Here is a 12438-nt window from a genome sequence, read left to right as displayed (position 1 = left end):
TAATCACACCCACAGACAGAAAGGCTTTGAATGCATTTACTCATGTTTGACAATATTTAAATAAATTTCCATGATGAAAGTGCTATATCTTACAGCTGACTTTCTGTATTCGAGATTAAAGCCAATTGTGGAGACAATTGGTTCAGCATTCAAACAAAAGGAAAATCGAAGCAAAGGGGAACATAAAGGGAAGGAATCATAAGACATGCATGATACAATTTTCTGAGTATGAATTCCGCTATCCATCTTAATTTTTCAGGAAGTTATCTCCTGTTTTCTTCACAGTGTAACGAAATGAGTCTACAGCTCAAAAAAAAAAAAAAAAGTTCAAACCGTTGCACTTTTCTTTGAGGAGACAAAACAATGAAAAGATATGACACCAGTTTCTTTTATTTAGAGAATACCCCTGAGAGTTAAATTGCTCACTCAGGTAAAACATGAGAGAGCAGAATGAAACTACCATCTGACATATTTATATTCCCGGCAAATGTGGCGGTTTGTAGGCCCAGGTAGTAGAAATAGTGGAATGAAAAATGCTCAATGATCAATCAGAATCCAGACACAAATTTTTGCTCCAGTAAAGCGAGAAAGGCATTTTGCACTCATACAGCATGCCATTATTCTGTCAGAGCAGACAGTGAAACAGCATTAGGAAGAGTCTGATTACATGCTGTGTTTTAACTACGTGAACATGTGCATAATCAGTAGAATTCTGCATTCAAACATCTCGCTCAAGGCCATATCACACAACTTCAAATATAGGAAGTGCATTCAAACAGGAAAAAAGACCTTCGCTGAGAAACACAAATGGTAAAAAGAGAGGGGCAAAATGATCCAAGGACAAACAACGTAACATATACGTGAATTAAGATTCTGACCAGATACGAGGGTTGTTAAGTCCACGATGCAGTGACCGATTCCGTGGTGTTTTGAAGTTAATAATCATTACTGGGTAATTAGCAAATTAGTAATTGACAAAACAGTTTGCCAAGAAACATGGAAGGTTTGTTTTCTCACTTGTTCAAACACATGCATACTAAAAAGAATCATGACAAGATAATTGGATATCTCAAGAGACAGGGCCTTGGCGCTACTTCCTAAAGTCCATGCAATCGTTGGTAGTTAAAACAAAAAATGGCAGGTTATATTAAATTTGTGAGAAGTCATTTTGATCAGAGCTTTTCCAGTTCATTCCATTTGATGTAATCAAGATCACAGGCCTGCTGCTGAAAATGATTGCACTTAAACACTATATCAGTCTGGTTATGGCCGAGACGTAGTTTATTTGAATGTTTTGGGGGTAACTAGAATTATAGTGTCTTGGTGATAAGAAGTTATTTAATTTAGTGTACTGGTTCTCTACTGGTGGATTTCAACCTAAAAAAGCTCTTCAGTAGATTCGGATTCATATGGGTATTTTACAGTTTATAATGTCCGTTTTGCTTAAGTGCATATTAATAAGAAATTGTCTCTCAGCTAATGCTGTTAATTATACAGGGGACCTTTTATACAAAGAAAATATAAATTTTACTAATTATATTTTATCATTAGTTTCTCATCATTTTGGTTAAAATGAGCTTTTAAAAATGTACAAATACATGTATTCGATCAATAAATACTCCGATCAGCCTCAACATTAAAACCACCTGCCTAATATTGTGTAGGACCCCCTCGTGCCACAAAATCAGCGCCAACCTGCATCTCAGAATAGCATTCTGAGATGCTATTCTTCTCACCGCAATTGTAAAGAGCGGTTATCTGAGTCACCGTAGACTTTGTCAGTTCAAACCAGTCTGGCCATTCTCTGTTGACCACTCACATCAACAAGACATTTCCGACCACAGAACTACCGCACACTGGATGTTTTTTGTACCATTCGGAGTAAATTATAGAGACTGTTGTGCGTGAAACTCCCAGGAGATCAGCAGTTACAGAAATACTCAAACCAGCCCGTCTGGCACCAACAATCATGGACGGTCCAAATCACTGAGATACATTTTTTCCCCATTCTGATGGTTGATATGAATATTAACTGAAGCGCCTAACCCGTATCTGCATGATTTTATGCACTGCACTGCTGCCACAAGATTGGCTGATTAGATAATCGCATAGATGATTGTTGGTGCCAGACGGGCTGGTTTGAGTATTTCTGTAACTGCTGATCTCCTGGGATTTTCATACCCAACTGTCACTAGAATTTACTCGAATGGTGCCAAAAACAAAACAAAAAATATCCAGAGAGCAGCAGTTCTGCAGATGGAAATGTCTCGTTGATGAGAGAGGTCAACAGAGAATGGCCACAATTCCAAACTGTGAATGTCCTAGTTTGTCAGGTTGTCATTCAAAGGTCCACTTTCAGTAACCTACATTGAGTTAAGAGACTCCATTCTTCTCCAAAGATAATATAACAGGCTAATCACGACTATTGTATACATGTTTAAAACACAAGTTCAAACTTAAAACCATTATTTTACATCACATTAGTATTCTGTGCCTCATCGTAGGAAAACTTACAAGTAGGCAACCAGCTGGCAATAATTCTGCATCTTAAATGAATAAACAATGCTAAAAATTGGGGAAAATAAACCATATTTGAGGTGAGCCAAATGAGATGTGCATATTTATAGTGTTTCTCATTAAATTTAGTTCAAACAGATCTTTTACTAATGCACTAATCTTAAAGGCAACATATCCTACAGTTTTAGCTTAATTATAATGGCAGTCAAGATTTCTGAACCAAAAACCCAAAAACATTTTTAACCTTTTCTCTGACCCTTAGAATTAAACTTCCGGTTTTGTTCTGTTAAAGTTCTATGTGAATGACTGTTATGATTGGCCATTTCTAAATTACTATGTATATGTCATATATTAATTTTCTTATGGTTATGACATCACAACCAAGGTTTCTGAATAAGCCATTTTGGCACCATTGTTTCAAAAAATGGCCTGGGTGAAGAAGGGAGGTCTTCATAGCACATCATACTGTTATTTCAAAAGAGAAAGGGACATTTATTTTTATTTTATTTATTTTTTTTTATTATTATTATTTTCCAATGTATGATATAGTCTGTAAGAGACGCTTTCCTTAAAAAAATAAAAATAAAAATAAATAAATAAATAAATAAAAACAGGCCTTTAAAAACTTTCTTTATAGTAAATGCTCTGTAAGTTTGGGATCACTGGTTTCTATGGTTGTTATTGCATGAGGTATTTCAAGAGCATGAAAGTGCAATGTGTGTGAGTGTGTTGCTGCAAATCCCCCTTTCCAAAAACCATTAAATGAGAATGTTTATATCTTTCCACATGACTGATAAAGCTCATCTACATCTTAAACAATCAGCAGAACATATGCATATGCAAACACATAAAATGTGTTTGGTAAAACTCCACCATATCAGCCAGTTTTTCAGCATTTATAACAAACTGACCTTGAGAACACTGCAGATCCAGAGAGCATGAAGAATTTATACCACACTCACTAAATAACCTTATGCAGGTTGTTCATAAGTTACACACGTTCAGAGATGTACCAGAGAAACAAAAGTTTATTTGATCAGAGCCCCATCTAGTGGCTTTGTTAATCACCACATCATCCAGAACTTGATAGGTTTCATGCATTTCAAACAGTGTTAAAGAACATAAACTCTTTCAGCAGATTAAACATAAGAAATCTAAAAACATCCAACCGATTTTGTTAGCCCATAAACAGGTTATGACAGGATGACTAGAACAGGACAGTGTGTATGGCTGCCTTAGAGTACCCAAAAACATCACTTATCTAAATGGCTTGTTAACAAATTTGCCTGCAAACAAATTAAGCCAAGGAAGAATTTTAGAATGGAATAAAATTACGCACTTCAGTTCTAACTTAAAAGCACATAAATTCTAAATTCCCACCCAACTATTTACTACAGTAGTGCATCTCTTTTTTTAAACACCTTAATAAGAAAATACCCACCTAATGTCCTGTGGTGTGTCCAATGTTTTCCCAAGACTGCAGTTCATGTTCCAGTTTCTAGAAGATGATAAATATATATTTACGGTGACTCAGAGATCAAAGAGTCAATCATGCACAACATCTGCAGACCAGACATTCCAATTAACAACTTATGCAAAGGTTGCACCTGCTCCACAGAAACTTGTTAAAATCCACCACATAATCCACAACAAGTACTTGTAAGAAATAACATTGTCAGATCTTTGGAGGAGAATTATATGGAACACATAAAAGCTTGGAAGAAACTGCTAAAACAAAAAACAAAACAAAAAAACAAAAACTGTACTCAATGTTACACATATGCCTGTTCACGCTTGTTTTAGGGGTTGGATGTGTGATTATGATCAAAATATTATATGAAGATAGGAGTCATTTTATATCACGGTAATGGTATGTCACAATATAGATAATTTTTGCAGGAAATTCAATGGAGAAAAAAAGGGTCTAGGGTGCTTCATCTCATTTGATTATTTTCTCATTTATTTCTAACTTGATGGATCATAACAAATGAATCGAATGCAAAGTGCGAAAACAGCTTCCATCATGTAACACTGGAGTAAAAAAAAGCATTTTTTTTTTTTTTTTTTACAGTTTTTACATTATAAAATGGGTGTTTTTATAACAAGATGAGCCACATTCTAAGTTGTTGTAAAAATAGCCGATATATGCACACCTGCGACTGCAAAGCATTTCAGTTTTTCAAGTATAGGGCGAGTTGGGGGCTGTTCACAAGTGTTTCTGCACTGTTTTTCAATTGTTTTTCTATGTAAATGCGCTGGATGGGCGTCTTTGACCGTTGTACTGCAACTGAATGTTTTTTTAGTGTCTCGCGCAGGGTCGACACATTTTTAGACACCGTTTCAAGTTAAATAGAAATTCACATTTTAGAAACACATCTTAAGACACCTGCGTTCTGTTTCACTTGTTGTGCTGCATCTAGTTTTTTTTTAGCGCAGGTGTCACAAAGTTCAGCAAAGTTCAAAATGTTACTGTAATACTGTTACACAAGATTTCAGATTGTTTTTTACCCAGCAAAGTTTTTTTTTTTTTTTTTTTTTGCTTTGGTGTACCAACAATAATTCTACAAGTTAAATGCTAAACCGTTAAAAAGCAAAGTATCCCAAATAGGCTAATAAACCGCAGCAGTGTGACAGAGTTCGCTGCCTATCCGAAATGTGAACGTACCCGGACTGAACACGTATCAGGTTAGGCACTTAATTTTGTATTTTCTGTTGGTTAAGAATACTATGTTTCAGAAACAGTTTGATTATTCTTGTTTGACTTTAATGTGAATGATGATTTTCATTTGAAAAACTGTGTATTGTGCAATTTATGTTCATAGCTCACAGTGCACTTTATTCCCTGCCATTTTGAGTGGTGTTTGACACATATTCATTGCAATGAATATTCTTTTTTTACCCAGAACCCTGGCAAATAAACAAAGTTATTTGAATATTACAAACGGTTACCATGCACAACTCTAGTATATAACATTATGCTGCTCAACCACAATGTGTGCATGTTAATGTACCTCTTCCTCCAACTCCAGTTTGAGTTTCTCCTCCACCACTCTCTCCATTCTCTCCAGCTTCCACCTTAACCTCTCCGTCTCTTCTTTCAGCAGACTGCTGTTCTCTTTCGTCTCTCTGAATGGCAGAAGTAATGGAAGAGGATAAGAAAGAAAAGATAAACGACACCGAAATTATGGTGTGTTTATGGTTATGGTTATTATGATCGAACAATATATCTACCATAGGAACAGACTGATAATGATCATGACGTGGATATTCGTGAGTACCTTAAGAAAAAGTTTTCCTCCCGTAGATGTTTCATATCTCACTCCAACTCAGGCAGTTTGGTCACTTAAGATTTCATGTTCTTCACAATTACAGAGTCTTGCTCCTGAAGAGCCAACTGCCTCTCCAACTCCTGCAGACACAAGGTTCAACGATAAGGATTGCCCTTTGGCCATCCTGACCAGTGCCAGAAAGTTTCTGGACAAGTTGACCGATATGTCACATGCCAATCAGGCCAGTAGTTTGTTGTCAGATGAGTTTTGGTCATCTTTCATTAGCTGATAATCTACATGTGTTTTTATGGCTTGCAAACTCAAACATTGGTTTTTGTGTGATGTATTGATTGTTGTTGTGAATTCTGCTGATTTAATAAATATGTCAGGAAGACACAGATGTGGTTTTGTCAGATTTGTATAAATGATTTGATAAAGTCTCAAGATGCATGTAACAAAGCAAATGTTTTGTATTGTATGCCATCATTTTCCAGCAAAACTGTGTGTAAGAATTCACTTTTACATTCTAGTTGTATAACTTAGTAAATTATGACAGAATTTTCATTTGTGGAAGAACTATTCCTTTAAGAGAAAGTAAGTGAATGAATGTGTGTTTATGTACATGTGTGTTCGTACTTGCATTGAACCTCTATTTGTTCCTGCAAGGCCTGGATCTCCAGGTTTTGGGTGGAGAATTTGGACTCCCGTATCTGAATCTGTTGATTGAGCCTTCGTGTCTCATCTGTCAACTCACTGATCATCTACAACACAAGACTTTAATTAAAGACCTCATTCAATCTAACTTGGAACTTTGTGTCTATTACGCCATGTCTGTAAACTTTTCACAGATATTCACATTCAAAATGTACAGTCTTTCGGCTCCAGGAAAATGGAAAAAAATATTGATGACTCATCTTGCACACAGGGGTGTTTAAAAATTTTTGTCCAATAAAATGCACTCTAGAATGAGAAAGTCCCCTCCCCATAAATCATAAATACCACCTGCCATGCAAATCATTGTTTTCCATTGCTAAAGATTTGCCCTTCCACCCAATGCCCTGTTTTAACAGGAAATAACAATTACCGGTAATCAAACAATTTTAATGATACTTTAATTCTCTTCTTTCTACAAATACTCATGAACACATACACACACACTCACACTCACACACACACACACACACACACACACACACACACAGAGAGAGAGAGAGAGAGAGAGAGACAGACCTGTTCTGCCTAAGTCTGCTGTCTTTTTCATTTCCTTTCTTGTGGAGCTCCTCTAGGTTATGCTTTAAAGCCTTGTTGTTTTCCACTTGTTCATTAAGAGCTTGATTTGCTTTCTCTTCTCTTTCTTCCAGACGTCTGATCTTCATCAGTAACTCCCGGTTACGGTCAATTACCGTCTGTAAGTGTAATCAGACAGACACACACACAGAGATCAGATTAGGGTTTTTTTCACATGCCCCATCTAAACTTAGACACTCCAAATCGACAGCATAGCACATTTTGTTTTATGTGTTAATTTACACTCGGTTTAGAAAGTGTGCATTTTTAAAAACTAGATTCTTAGAAAGGTGCTTGCCCATGCAAAACAATGTGGGTGGTTGCATTTTCCTCCTTTAATAGAAGTCTATGGGATTTTTGTTCAACTTTGCAACACTCAATAAAAAATAAATAAATAATAATAAAAAAAATAATAAAAAATATATATATATATAGATAGACAGATAGATAGATAGATAGATAGATAGATAGATAGATAGATAGATAGATAGATAGATTTACACTTCAATTTCATAGCATAATTCCATGAAGTCATGCTTATTTGTATAATGCTTTCACAACACACATTGTTTCAATGCAGGGGGTTAGTTCCCCTTTGGATAAACAGCATGAATATAATGCCAATATTAGTTACATACACTCACCGACCACTTTATTAGGTACACCTGTACACCTTCTTATTTATGCGCTTATATGGGCTGGTTTGAGTATTTCTGTAACTGCTGATCTCCTGGGATTTTCAAGCACAACAGTCACTAGAGTGAAAAAAAACATCCAGCGAGCAGCAGTTCTGTGGGCGAAAACAACTTGTCAATGACAGAGGTCAGAGGAGAGTGGCCAGACTGGTCCAAGCTGACAAGAAGGTGACAGTAACCCAAATAACCACACATTACAACAGTGCTATGCAGAAAAGCATTTCTGAACATACAACATGTTCAGAAAGTGGATGGACTACAGCAGCAGAAGACCCCTCCGGATACAACTACTGTCAGCTAAGAACAGGAAACTGAGGCTGCAGTGGGCACAGGCTCACAAAAACTGGACGGTAGATGATAGGAAAAACATCAACTGGTCTGACGAATCTCGATTTCTGCTGCGACATTCAGGTCAGAATTTGCCATAAACAACATGAATCCATGGATACATCCTGCCTTGTGTCAACGGTTCAGGCTGGAGGTGGTGGTGAAATGGTGTGGGGAATGTTTTCTTGGCACACATTAGGCACCTTAATACCAATTGAGCAAGTTTAAATGCCACAACCTATCTGAGTATTGTTGCAAAATGTACAACCCTTTATAACAATGGTATGCCTGTCTTCTAATGTTACTTCCACCCATCATCTCAAACTAGCTCCAGGAACATGACAATGAGTTTAGTGTACTCCACTGTCCTCCACAGTCACCAGATCTCAATCCATTAGAACACCTTTGGGATGTGGTGGAACGGGACACTCACAGCATGAATGTGTAGCCGACAAATCTGCAGCAACTGCGTGATGCTGTCATGTCAGCGTGAAGCAGAATCTCTAAGGAATGTTTGTTGAATCCATGCCAAACAGAATTCAGGCCATTCTGGATGGAAAGGGGGTCATACCCAGTATTAGAGAGGTGTACCTAATAAAGTGGACGGTGAGTGTATGTGCAATACAAATCTTGTTTTATGTTAGTATACTGAGTAGATGTTGGTGGACAATGTTTATAACTAAAGGATTTTGTATGATCCATCTCGAATTGACAGTGGGAGTGCATGCAAATGCAGTGTCCTTTTTTTAGCTGATGAAGGCTTTAGTTGGCAGTAGGGATGTAACGGTGTCACGGTTTCACTGTATACCACGGTATTAAAAAGAGACAGGTATCAAACCGTTGACATTTATAATTCAAGGAATTGCATTCACAGCATTACTTACATTTTTTATTTTTTTTTTCTAAAATCCATGTAAAGGAATTAAAGTTCCCATTGTAAATATCTGTTAATTTAAGGGAGAATCGGCTACATTTACACAGCATCATATAAACTTGATCAAATAAATCTCTTAATTGCAACGTGCATCTCCCGTTTCACAAACTGCATGGCAGAGAGTGCGCAGCGCTTTGAAATGTCAAAGCCTGAACCTTTAGTTCCCTTCGCCAAGCATCTGAAATCTGCGGTGTGTGAATATTATGGTTATTTAAAAGACCCACAAGGCATCATCAATGTAGATGGTCACCCAGTTTGTAAACTTTGTATAAAATGTGTGATCGGTATCGGAGCTGATCAAGATGGGTGCAGCAGCGCAGCTTGCTCCCTTTCTCTTGGCCTCTCGCTCACTCACTTGTGTGTGTACACGCACAGGACGGGACATGTCTTTTGCAATTGTTGTATGGTTGAATTTAAAAATAACCACTGTAGCTAAACAAAATCACACACGTGTGCAACAACGGCATGAAACGCAAACACCAGCGAAGTGGTAGGTCTACTGCATCTAAACATTTTTAAGTTTTTAGAAATGTGCCAGACAGACACAAGTCAGTCAGACACATGTGGATGCACGAGACAAACTGTGTGTCCCGAAAACGATATCATTCTGTTTTTATCTTGAATGAAAATCTGTATATTGTGTGAAAATATGCAAAAAGCATAGAGATGCAGTCTCAAAACAGTCATGATATTATGTTATCATAAAGGGGGAAAACAAGATGACAGAGGGATTTTTTCCCTGTCTTACCATTAATATTATATTTCAAAAAAACAAAAACAAAAAACACTTATGCATAATTTCATCCATTTCATGCATTTTTTTTTCCTTCATTCACAAGATGCACCTAATGGGAAATACCTATTTAATATAGGCCTACACTACTGGTCAAAAGTTTTGAAACACACTCATTCTTTATTATAATTTTATTTTTCACATTTTAGAATAATAGTAAAGTCATCAAAACTATGAAATAACATAAATGGAACTATGGGATTTATGTTGTAACTAAACAAAATCCAAAATAAATCAAAACTGTGTTATATTTTAGCATCTTGAAAGTAGCCACCCTGTGCCTAGAATTTGCAGACATGTACTCTTGACATTTTCTCAACCAACTTCTTGAGGTATCACCTTGGGATGCTTTTTAAACAGTACTGAAGGAGTTCCCATCTATGTCTGTCACTAATTGGCTGCTTTTCTTTATTATTTGGTCCAGGTCATCAATTCAAAAACTTTTTTTTTATTTTTATTAAATTTTAGTTTTATAATGAAATAAATTAATATGGTGGCACAATTATATTTTTGTCTACAAATCTCATTTCAAACATTTAAGCATACACCTTCAGATAAAAATATTTTTAAGATCATGACAAACATTTCAGTCAAGTGTTTCAAAACTTTTGACCGATAGTATATGTATTATAATTTATAATGTTGCCTGCATTTCAAAAATCAGTTAGGGATGGCATCGACGAACTATCAAGATGTCAAATGTATTTATTTATTCATCCAGAAAAATGCCCCAACATCACATCCTGGGCCATCATCCAGTCAGACGACACATTGCTGAATTTTTCTAATAATTTTAGCAAGGCATCTTAATAAAGTGATACTGCAGTATTTTTGGTGAAGGTTATCGTACCGTGAACATTTCATACCATAACACCCCTAGCTGGCAGTTAATTTATTGTCTATGTATGCCATTTTAAGAGCATGTAGTCCATCCAATGACCAAGATGATGCTGGCGGAGGTTAGTGAGGTATGCCTCGCAGTCTGGCTGGAGCATGGCGGTTCATCTCGGGGAAGTCCATCCTAAGCCTGAAGTGCAGGCAGTGGACAGTGAAGTAACCCAGTGATAAAGAATTGAGTAATCATTATCAAAATAAATATAAGTTTTACTAATTTTAATTTAGTTAAAAGTTACAATTCAATTTTAAGGTCCTAAAAATCAGCTAAAGTATTTTTTTAAGTGAGGGCAAAAATTGTGTGACCGATCATTTAGAAAAGTTATTGCACACTCCTCAAAACAAGAGCCTTTGCTTTTCATAACTCCTATCAATCACTCACCTGTAAGTCTCTGGAGCTTGTGTTCGCCTCTTTCTCCAGCTCTGTATGGGCACGTTTGTGACTGAGCACCATCTTCTGTGTCTCTTGAGTGAGTTGCAGCAGCCTGGAATGGGATCGGATCTGCTCGGCTGCCTCCTCCATCTACCAGCACAACACCACCATTTGATTAAATTTTAGTCATCTGCTCTACAAATATTACATAACAGATTATAAAGAGATCTGTCTTTATTATTTGTATGATACAGTCACTGGAGGTTGTCATTTCAAATTCTTCCACAAAAAAAACAAAGGGCTAAACTGAAAGAACCATGTTGTGACTTGCCTCCACTCTTTTAGTATAGAGTTTCTGAAGGTTACTTCTGCCATAGGCTGGTTCAGCCTCCAGCAAAGAACGCTCTGGAACGGAAATCAAACTCTGGAACGACTTTAGTGTTGAGAAGACCGTGGTGTCGTCCTCCATATCGTCCATACTGACGAAGTCTTGATACGCTCCTCTGCTCTGCCAGAAGTTAAACTGTTTAAAATTTCAACAAAAAAAATTAAAAAACTTGTTGTGCAAAATATATTTGCCATTGAATGTCTTCTGTAAAGCTTTTTTTTTTTTTTATCATGCAATTTCCTCACAATCCAAACCCAAACCAAAAACAACCCCAAAATAATAATAATAATAATAATAATAATAATAATAATAATAATAATAAAGATTTGGTCTTTATTTATTTCTTTTCTAAATGTTCAATTTAAAATGCCATCATGACATCTCTTCTTATATATTTTGGTCTTTTATATACTGCTTTTTGGTCACAGTCTATGGCCATAGTATGGGGGCATTCTGTTCAGCATATTAGAATCTGTGCAACGTGTACATAACTGTAAATCTCAAAAACTTTGTTATGGGGTTTCATGGCCATTTAAATGAACTATGTATGTAAACATATGCAAAATAGTGACGGTATTAGATTCTAACACTACAATACTTTGATATATACCATAGTCATGAATGCTCACCATAATTGTATAGCGTTTTATTTACACGCTGCATCAAAAAATATATCCAAAAACCAAGGTACTTTCATTAAACCATGTACCAAAAACCATAACACCATGATGGATTCACTTCATTATTCATTTTAATAAGGCACTTATATTAAGAGCAGAATGATATTTACATTAAAATAATTCTTATGAGGAAAACATTATTATATATGTATTTATTTATAAAGTTATCCCACACATGGTAGTTTTTAGCAAGCAAATGCTCATAAGTGGCTTGCATGCCAAATAATGCAAAGGTAATAGGAAGCACCTGACTGACTTTTGACAGCAGTCTCTCTCTCTCT

General features: G+C 36.2%; 1 pseudogene; it reads right to left on the bottom strand.

Annotated features, from left to right (window-relative positions):
- LOC127445564 (mitotic spindle assembly checkpoint protein MAD1-like) overlaps positions 1–11567 on the bottom strand; it is a 138764-nt pseudogene extending 127197 nt beyond the window's left edge.
- Positions 11568–12438: the final 871 nt, after the last annotated feature.

The sequence above is a fragment of the Myxocyprinus asiaticus genome, chromosome 8, assembly GCF_019703515.2.
Source record: "Myxocyprinus asiaticus isolate MX2 ecotype Aquarium Trade chromosome 8, UBuf_Myxa_2, whole genome shotgun sequence".
Classification (NCBI taxonomy): Eukaryota; Metazoa; Chordata; class Actinopteri; order Cypriniformes; family Catostomidae; genus Myxocyprinus; species Myxocyprinus asiaticus.
The sequence above is the reverse complement of the archived record's forward strand: the minus strand, read 5'-3'. Positions and strand labels throughout refer to the sequence as shown.